Source organism: Brienomyrus brachyistius, chromosome 3, assembly GCF_023856365.1.
Source record: "Brienomyrus brachyistius isolate T26 chromosome 3, BBRACH_0.4, whole genome shotgun sequence".
NCBI classification, from domain to species: domain Eukaryota; kingdom Metazoa; phylum Chordata; class Actinopteri; order Osteoglossiformes; family Mormyridae; genus Brienomyrus; species Brienomyrus brachyistius.
The window spans coordinates 12,248,622-12,259,465 of NC_064535.1; positions in this window are offsets into that span (position 1 = coordinate 12,248,622).

Sequence of the window (10,844 nt, forward strand, 5' to 3'; positions counted from 1 at the left end):
GAAATATCTAAATTACTGGAAAAACCATTTTAGTGTCACAAGGGACCCCTGATCTGGTACGGCAGGTACTGGGAAGCATTAAAGGTAAATAAATCAGTTGGAAATTGGAGATAAAATCCTCACGGAGTAAAGCCAAGAATGCCACAGAGCTCCGTAAACATGATGTAAAGGGTGGACATGGACATCTTTTCCGTGGGAACTGTGCTTTAACTTCCCCTCACCGTGGGGGCGCACGTGGGGCCCGATCCACGTGGGGCCCGATCCAGGGGCCACAGAGGACGTGTGGACGCTGAAACATGTGAGTTTCCGCATCTCATTCCTGTGACGGATCGCCGTGACTGATGCCTGACTGCCTTTTTCTGGAGAGATCCTGAACCGCTGGCGCGTGAAATCTACACATGAATATCTGTTCTCCATAAATTACCCGTTTAATGATGTGAATAGCCCTTGATTTCTTTACAGCATTTTTATTTTCTTTTTACGACCTCCTACCCCGTGAGGGCCCCAGCAGTCATATATGGGATACATCAGCCCCCTAGAGCATGCAGAAGAATGCCCCTTTAATGACTGCGCATCCCTTCACCATGGTAACCAGCAAGAAATACCAGCGTGTGCAAGTACAAGTCCCCGTACTTACTGAGATGCTATGAGTGATGCACACTAGCAATGCTAACATGGACGCTGTTGGACTTTCTGCTTGATGGATGGGTATCCGAGATGTTATGCGTTATCCCGTTCGTTGGTGATGTGAGCTGCGATATTAAGGCATATCTCACAAGGTGAGCCATGTGTGATGCCCTCAGTCTGTGCCGGTGGGGCAGAGACCCATATGAGGTAGTCCTGGGGTCCCCAGGTCATGTGGTTCAGCACACTTCAGTGGCTGGCCTGTAAAAACAGTGAACGTAAATGGTGCTTTTTAACTGTCTAAAGTGAGGTCCATCCCTCCCCCACCCCACAAAAAAAACCCCACTACTAAGTCTGTTTAAGAACCAGCAGTATTTTTGCATCTCCACTCACATTCCTCCATCCACTTCACGTTTTTTTGCTGCTTACTCTCCTGCTCCACCATCCCATGCCAGTCCCCCCACCCCCCGCATGGTGCCCTGACGGTGCCCAGTTGACTCTCAGCCTCCCCACAGCTTGTCATGTACAAACCGTTAACTGAGAGGGTCTCCTGGAAAACATAAAATATCCACCCAGTGTCGCTCTTAAAACAGCAGAGTTTACCCGGCACCCGGCACATTCTTGTGCCCTGCGGGCTGTGACGGCTGCAATCTATCAAACGCGACGTGACCTGTGGAAGTGCCCTGAGCCGTCCGGGTTTCTCATTTTAACCGCGCCGCAGGAAGAGCCCGGCAGGACGGACTCCTGACAATCTGCTTTCACAAACATGGCTGCCATAACCTTTTGGTCCCCGTTTGCCAATGAAATAACCATGCAGGCAAAGTAAATGAGAGGAACAGCGCAGGGAATGTTACCCGCTGTAACACGGGGACGGGGAGTTCTGGTACCTGGAGCAGAAGCAGTCCACACACTGATTGTGGGATTGCCTGGAATCCCTCGGCTGATTGTAAGATTGTAAGTGATGCAGAGTCATCACTTGTGCTACCTCAAGCCTGCAGGCTGACATGTATGATTTGACAACAGTCCCACTTAGGATGGCTACTTCAGTGGGATCCACTGAAACAGATACCTGTGACCCCGCAGGAGAGCCACACATAGAATTTCCCAAATCTTTGTGTCTAGGTCCCTGAACAGTGGACAGTAGCCAGTCTCCCAGACTTCCTGTGGAGATGCTCTCCTCTGGCAAGCGTTTACTTCTTCCCATAATTCTTCAGTGCAAAAGGCACCCCTGACTCCTGACCTCTGTGGCCTCTTACTGTATTCTCTAGTTTCATAGCCATCGCCCTCATGGGGGGGGGGGGGCATTCCCAGTACGAGGGGGTCATCGTGAGGCCTCAGAATAAATTAGCATCTGTGTTTCCAGCACAGGAAGAGCTTTCTGGCACGTTTGGGATTCGAACACTTCCACTCGACAGGTCTTACAGGTGGAAGTGGTCACCAAACATACCCTGGCGGCCCCGCTCACATTCTCTGCAGGTGGTGGGTGCCTGTGTATGACCCCACCTCCCTCCACAGACCCCCCAAATGTCTGCCCCCCCCCCCCCCCCCACCCTGTGACACAGATTTCTCCGTGCCACTCTTTGTTGACCCAGGATTCGTTTCACCTCTTGTAGTTTTACTGTATGTTGTTGGAGGGAAGCTGCTGTTTTTGTTGGATGGCTTGGCTGTGTGTGTATCTTTTCGGATTGTGTGTGAGCGTGCGCGCGTGCGTGTGGCCGGCCGGTTGTTTGTTTTGGTATGCATTAGAAGCAGCAGTCGGGGGTCTCCGTGTGAAGCAGCAGTCAGGGGTCTCTGTGTGAACAGGGGATGACCTGGCGCTGAGATTGTCACACCTGTCCCTCATTTATTCATAAAGTAACTGACCCTCCTCTGAGCTTGTGGCAGTTGGACCCTAACCTTATTTAAGCAGAACAGTGAGTGATTCCCACTGCTCAGTTACCACCATTCCTCTTAGAGCTTAGGGCTCTCAGCAGGGGATTGTTTTATAGGGTAAGACTGAGTAGGCTTGCATTCTATGTGCATGTCAGTTGCCAGCAGATACTGGCTTGGTGCTTTGGGTGGCTTGGGGGTCATAGTTCCTGGTGACCAGCATCCTGCTTTGGGCTTCTGGTCAGCCAGTTTCTGGTTCAGGGATTCATGGTGTCAAGTAGCTGTCGTCCTACAGCTGCTGTGTGGTGCTGCTGGTGTCCTGTCTTTGGGGTTTTCTATGCGTGTGACCTAGTTTTTGGGGTTTTTAACCCGTATTAAGGTTCCGAATCAGTCTTCCTTCTGGTTCACCTCATCCTGGGGGCCGTCTATCCAGTCAGCAGCCCAAGTCCCCGTTTCCTGCAGTGTTTGGTCTGTTGGTCTTAGGAGCCAGAGAGCAGAAGACCTGGCATAATGGATGGACGGCCCAAGTTGATGTGTTTTGTCACAGACCAGGGGTGTTAAACTCCAGTCCTGGGGGGGGGGCTTGGTTCTTTCCCTGCACCACAAATGATTCAGCTCAGCAGTTGTGTGGTAATTTGCACAAGGATGTGCAAGGAGTTGAGTCAGGTGTGTTAAATGAGGGGAAACCCAAAAATGTGCAGGGCTCCGGACCCCAGGACTGGAGTTTGACACCCCTGTCATAGACCTTGTTTATGGAGGCTAATAAATTCGTGCCAGAAGCTGAAGGTGAGCGAATGACAGGCCTGGAAGCGTCTCTTTGTTCTCCTTGTGTTGCTGTGTTGTTGGCCTGTTTTTGGGCTAGGATTTCACAGGCCCTTTGCTGCGACACTTTAGCTTGAAAGGATCAGGGGACTTGAAAGGGCTTCGAAAACAAAGGCGTACATGTGGACGTGCCAAAAGGCATGGCCTCTGCGGGATGAGTGTCACCTTCTCTCATGCCAGCAGGCGTAGCTGGTCTGAGCAGACAGATAAAAGGATGAAATGGTAGCTGGAGGGGGGCCCAGGTCGGTGCTCCGTGCTCTGAAAGGGAGCCCCGGTGACACGCAAACCCTTGTCATTGTCACAAAGCCAGCACCTTACGGGGGAAGATGCGTCGCTGTGCCGGGACACGGGTCTAGTTTAAACCAGTGGAGATGGAACACTCAGCAATGTGCAGCTGGTGGAGAGTGGGAGGACTTTCTCGATAAGGCCCTCGTCACCTCTACGGACACAATAGCAGGTGTAACAGGCAACACTGAATGCTGAGAGATAAGGGATTAGCCTGCTTTGATTTGTCTGATCCATGTAATTGAGGCTTTGCATGCTCACACATGTGCACATGTACTGTGCACATATTCGTATCTCTATTGGGACTCTCCATTCATTTCTATGTGAAAAACCCTAATCCCAGCATAACGAACTGAACTCCCACCCAGCCCTAACCTTAACCATAAATAACTAAACAAAATACAATACTTTGGCACTTTTAGTTTTTTTGATTGCATTCACAGATTGAGGTTATCCTTGTGGGGACCAAAAAATGTCCCCACAAGGTGAAAAGCTACAGGTTTCTATTACACTGGGGGGGAAATCTGGACCCTACTATGACATAATTTGAAAAATTGTGCACACACAAACACACGCACAGGTACACAGACAAGCATGGCCCCCATTCTTCTGCACAGGGGTGTCCTCTGTCTCTGCGATATGTCTCTGGGCAGCATGGCCCTACTTTACGATATTTGGGATCACTGTAATGCTTTGGGTGGACAGGGTGGGACAGACAAACAATGACACAAGCTGGTACCTCGTTGTACAAAGAAAAACAGCACGTGGAAGGAGGGAACGGAGGGCGGAGAAAAACACAGTCGGTCTTAAAGGCGCCCCTTGAATGCCGGGTTTAAGAAAACAACACCCCTCTAAAAGGTCGGAAAATGTGACGGACCGGGCATCCGGAGGAGCGGGGGATTCCGGCTAGAAAATGCTGCCAGCCGGGCTTCCCTGGGAGCGGGACTTTCTGCAGGATCATTCAGCCTGCTGGGTTCAGAGTCGGAGCCTCGGAGTGGGGCAACCACACGTCACGTGGAACGTGATACGGCCGTAGGGGTGCACGCCCATCATATCCACGCTCACACCTGTGTCTGGCCCCCCCAGCCGCCACTGCATACACGCTCGAAGCGTCTTCCTGCTCAGTGCCCCACTGTGTGTCCCACGCTCCAGATAATTGGTGGATATCTGGATGAAAAAGTAGCACAGAAACTGTGCCGACAGCTCTGCATTTTGATTGGGCGCATGATGAACAACATGGGTGTGTTTCCGGGGCCCTGGGAGAGGTGTACCCTTCACTTTGTCCCTGTTAGTGCACCGCCCCCCCCTGGCTGAGAGGTACAGTTACAGCACACTGAAACACCTCACGCCTTTCCAAATACCAGCAAGCGTCTGTTGTTAATGACAGAGCAAAGGCCTCTGGACTCCGTCAGAAACAGGCCATGTGTTCTTTTGCTGGTTATCACAGCTCACATTGAAATGTCCCATCAGGAAGCTTACGACTCAACACACTGTGGACGATCAGAAACACTTACACACTCATTTTACACCTTTTATCCAAAATAAGTCGCACTACAGGGAAGGTTTACAATTTTTATATGTACTCCCCGGGCTTTGAACCAATGATCTTTGTGTTGCTAGCGCACAGCTCTACTTATCGAGCTACAGGAGCTAAACGACGCTGGTACACATGCTCAGCTGTTGGTGTCCCACTGCGTGTGGGATTGAATGGGCCTGAGTTATAGAGGGGCTAACATGGGTCTCCCCCAAGCAGAGTCAGAAAAACACATGTGCACCCAGCTCATGGAGGACCGACCTGAAGCTGCTGTCAAGCATCCTCTGGTCTATCCATGGGCAAGGCAGGAACCCAGATCCCTAATCAAACGCTGGTCAGACCCACCCCTTGGAAATTCCACATCTCACAGCTGGATCTTCTAGCATCACCTGGGATCATAATCTAACAGAAGGTCTGCTCAGCTGTGGGGCTGCCTGAGCTCCATGTGTCTGCATGTTCTCCCTTTCTGGTGCAGCTCTCCTCTGAGATCTCTGCAGTTCAATGTCATACATTGTTAGGCTGCATGCACTGGTCCAAAAAACAATCAAAAAAAGTCTTGTATTTTGTTTGGTTACTTACGGTTAAGGTTAGGGCTGGGTAGGGGTTAAGGTTGTCATGTTGTGATTGGAGTGTTTCCCTGCCCAGCTGTAAGAATACAAATTGGTGCTGTGAGGCCAGGGGAGAGCGGCTCTCTGGGGGCCGTTGTACCCATGGCTCACAGCATAGTAATCCAACAGCCTGCAATACTCAAGATGAAGGGCAGAAGAGCTGGGAGGAGAGGTGACCCTGCCAAAGGTATATTTGCGCCATCTACTGGTAAGTTGAACTGCCACCCCAGACTGTACATCTTGCCCTTGTGTAAGAGGGGCTCCCATCATGAGACACTGTCATAGGTGAGTCTCACAGATGTGTGACACCCTCAGTCTCTGTGTGAAGTTAGTGGTGAGGATGGACCTGTGCTTGGTGAATCTTCTAGAAAGTTCCATTGCTATAGTAAGGCAGTGTCCTGGTCCAGCATGCTCAGTATATTTCACAGGATGTACTTTACATATGTTACATTAAGTTCATTTAATGAACTGATCAGAGTTAAAAACATACGTGTATAAAGAACAAAAGGTGGGTGTTCAACTTGAACCCCAAGCATTATCCCACCCTGGGTGTCGTTTTTCACCCCACTGCTGTCCCCTTTCTTTTCCACCTTTTCCTTCCAGCCTTTGTTTCTGTCCGTTCCCCCCCTCTTCGGCATCCTGTCATGTGGCAGGGATCCGTCACTCGGGATGACAAACGACCTCTGGCAGTGCCCATCTGATAAAGTTCCTCACTTTCCGCGGTGACAGGGCGCATTAGCGGCTGATCTGCAACCTCGAGTCCACAGAAGCGGTCAGACAGGCGAGTTTGCGTGGACCGTTCGCCCGAGTCGGGACCGCTTTGACGTTATCGTGATGGCAGTGACCTATTTCTGCGCCTCCCTTCGGAACAGAGCGATGCGCCGCACCATCTGGAATCGACGGCTCTCTCAAGCCGACCGCTGTTTTCCGCCCTGCAGGCGAGCGACCGTGAATTAAGGCCCAGGCCCTGAACCTGTCAAAATCACATGTTAATTGCAAATGCACATTAATGAATACAAATGGCTCTCTGGGCTTGTCTGCCCCTTTATAATGAATTATTATCGCTCTCGACAATCGCGTTTCTCAGCATTTTTCAATTAGGGCCCCCTCTGATGAAGACAAACGACCCGCACGCCCGCCTGTGCCTAGCCTGCCGCCTCCCGCATTAATAGCTCTCCAATTTGGGCGCATCTTCTGCCATAAATGTGGCGATCCATTTTTTTTAAGTCTGACACCGGTTACGGAATTACGAGCAGGTGCTAATTACGCATCTGATGAGGAGTCCAATTTACGACGGGAGAGTTAACGAAGGGAACGCCATCCTCGCCGTCAGATTAAACTGCTTCTGTCATCCTCGTGCCGCTGCTCGAACCGGGACAGTGGTTTGACAGACACAGGATGGGGGGGTTGAGATGCCACTTGCTGACAGGGCCCCTTATTAACTCGTCGTTCGTAGCGCTCACTGACGAGCTCAGATCACGCAGAGTGGAGCGCCCGCGAAGGTCATACACAGGAATGCACACTGAACAGGAGGAAAGACAGGCGAAGATGTCCGAACTACCTGGTCTGTTGAGGTGCCAATCTGAAAAGTTGGTGCCAATCTGCTCCATTTATCTGGCTCAGTGGGTGGTGTAGAAGGATGTGGGCAATTGCATCGCTGCTGACTAACTCTGTAGGCACTGTCGGCGTGCTGCCTGCTGTCGTCACTAACCAGGGTTAGCCCAGAGCTCGAGGTCCTTCAGTCATCACTGGGGGACCCCACATGACTCATGTCATGCGCCAGGGCATTTTGTCATTTATGTCTCATATTTTGAGTGCCATTGTCATCGAGGCGCTCGGTGTGCCGCGTTAGAGGATACAGAGGCGCCGGGAGCGAGGCCCCCATGAGAGAGAGCGGCTTGGATAGTGCCGGGTTACGGCCGTAATGGCTGTTTCCGCAGGGAGCTGGGGAGCCCTTCGTGATTTATGCCACTACCTGGAATGGATCCCCAGAGGCAGCTATCAGAATCCACCGTGTAAATAAAATGAAAGACGAGTCGCTAAAGGTCAAATAAAACAGTGCAGTCCTTCCACGGTTTAAAGAGGGGGAATTAAGACGGTTTTTTACAGTCTTGTATTGTCCCCCATGGATCCTAGAACAAGATGCCTGCACAATGCATAACTGGTCATCTGAGTCTTTCACCTTTTTTTCTGTAAGAGGACCTTCTGGGAGAGTATGAAGAATGTGGGAAGAAATATGAGTCTACTTTGAAACATGAGCACTTTTCATTCCACTAGTTACGTCAGTATGTATTTTGATGCATAGTTGATGCATATTGGCTTTGCATATATCTGAAATTCCTGAATTGTTTGGCCTAATGCTGAAAAAGAGCTTGTTTTAGGTTTGTTTATTTTATTAAGCAGCTTTCAGGTTTCACCTCCCAAAATCAACCCCCCCCACCCCCCCCCCCTCCCACCCAATCTATTTTTCTTGTTCTATTTCATGCTGAAAACATGGAGGAAGGAGTGGAGGGAAGGGTGGGATTCCCTGTAATGTCATCCTGACCTGGTCAACTTTTTGCCCTTGGAGGTCAAGGTTTTGAGAGAGCAGAGGTTAGACCAGGTTAACAGGCTAGTTAACCTTCCACACTAACCTAACCCTCACCTCACATACTATGAGGACCCCTGCGAATTCCATCTGCACTTCACATGACTCCAGAAGAGCTGTGTGTCCGTAACTGGGCCATCGGCTGAAATGCGAATTGATTTTGATCCTGTGAGCTGAGAGCTTTATGATCCATCAGGATCCAATTACTGCCCATCATCTCCACTAATTGCAATCATGCAAATGCAGGCTAATCAATCATTCAGCAGGGAGATGGATGTCACTCATAGATCCCATCCAGATGCAGCGACTTACCTCCTATGTAACAATGGAAGGAGAAGTTGGACTTCTGAGGAGAAGCGAATGACCTCTTCTCTGTGGCATGAAGTCGCCATAACAGGGAAAGTTCCGGGCCTTTTCCCTGGTCCGCCCTCAGACGAACTGTGTTTGTGCCTGTGAGCATTAATGGTCATTGGGGCCAAGGGGTTCCCCAGCTCTGGGGGCTGTTGTTGTTCTTCTAAGGTGTAACCAATGGTTACCAATGCTATCAAAACAGCACAAATGTCAGCAAAAAAGGAATAGCTTCCAATAAAGAGCCCTCCAAAAAATGGGTATGGGGACCACAGAAATGTTTCCCATAAACAGCGTATTCCCAGCTAGCTTAATTAAAGCTGAGCTCTCCAGGACGGACTTGTCATAATTGGCCTTCCTTGACTCGTTAAACCCCCTCCTGTCCCTGCGCCCCAATGCTGATAAGCAGTCTCCATTCAAATCGTCATGAATAGCCTCTCTGTTACTCTGCTGTCACCAGAGTGACACCAAGGGGCCTCACATGGACAACAGTGGCAAAAATAAACACAAATGCACTCCCCTGATTTCCCGCCCACCCTCACTCCAGCACGGCTCAGTCCAAGGCCCTGTTCGGAGATGAGAACATAAATTTCTGTGTACCTATTCTTCTGTCCGGCCTGATCGCCTGTCTCACAGCACCTGCGATGGAAATGCAGCTGTTTGATGGGGACCTGAAGTCTAAATTCATAATTTCAATAAAAAGAATTTGATAAACACACCATAACACTAGAATACACATATAAAGCTGACTTGTCGTTGTAATGTGGATGTAATCAGCTGACCTCAGGGTCCCCCTCCAAGCTCGGGGCCCTGGGCCATTGCCTGCACTGCCTGGCCCGTGCTGATCTTATAGTGAAATGGATGGATCTATGAAATGTAGACTGTACAAGAAGATACAGAATTACTGACAGCAAAGGAAAAACACCCGCAGCTCGAAGTGGAACTATGGGACATTTCCTTAGGATGTCATGGACACCCGGTGAGTTTTTACATCGGCACTTGACATGGGTCAGTTATATACCAAGTAAATGTGGTTAACTTTTGAAAAACATGAACTGCAGTCATTCTGAGGTGGGTCTGAGGGTGGGTAAATGATTGTTAGGGAGTTTTTTTATGATGACGCAGAAGTAGGCACTCAGGCGCGCTGCTGTTGGAGCTCATGTGCCCACCGGCACCTCCTACAGGCCACCTGATGGGCTGCAGGGTTGAGGCTGTTTTTATTTGTAATTAAGCCTCTGGTTTCCAGGCCCCAGTGTGTGCTGGGCTTCCAGGTGTCTGAGCACTGCCGTCCCAGCACAGGAGTCTGGGTAAAAGGGCCGGTCCTCGAGGAAAGCCGCCTGAAAACACCTGCAGATTGGTGGATATTAATTCATTGGTCAAAAAACAGCTCACAACTGCTTTTCCTGCCTGCCTGAAATGTGAGAGGAATTTTACTGTGATGGGGGCAGCACTCTGTGAAAGTTATTTTTGCACTCTACCCCCTGAAACAAGGCAGGTCTACACCGTGCCGTGAACCTGGCACCGGTGGATTTACAAGGGGGCTGTGAGGTCACTCCTCGTTGTGCCTGGGCCTGTAAATCAGCCAGGGCCCGCCGCTGTCGCTACTGCTGCTGCAGAGACTTGTGTAACTTCATCGATTCGGCCTCCACACTGCTGCAGACATTCCTCTCATTTCCCACACTGGGCACCAGCAGCTCTGACATGGGAGCCAGACATTGAACAGGCCTTCCCAGCAGTTGGGTTGGCCCACAGAGGGGCACGGGGGCCTTCTGTAAAGACTCGAGAATGGGAAATGGGGTTAGGGAGACACCTGCATGACGCCTGGGTCACATGTTCACATGGGGGCATTGTTAGGAGGCTGGGACACCTCGAGTCTTGTGACCTTGTGAATCATGTGTGGACTAAATGGGATCAGGCTTCACAGGATGTGTCAGTGGGGAGAACTGCAGCATTTGGACTTAGTGGGTGGATTGTTGGCCTATACACCGAGTGTAAATTAAAAGCACCATTGCTGGAAGTGAACCTAACGGTGAACCATGAAATGGGAATGGAGTGAGTAGAGGCACAGGAAAGGTCCTTTTCCTGGTTCTTTCCATGCTGATATAACAAACTCTCTGAGGCAGTGTGTTTATCCTGCTGTAATGGTGTGTGTGCGTGTGTGTGTTTG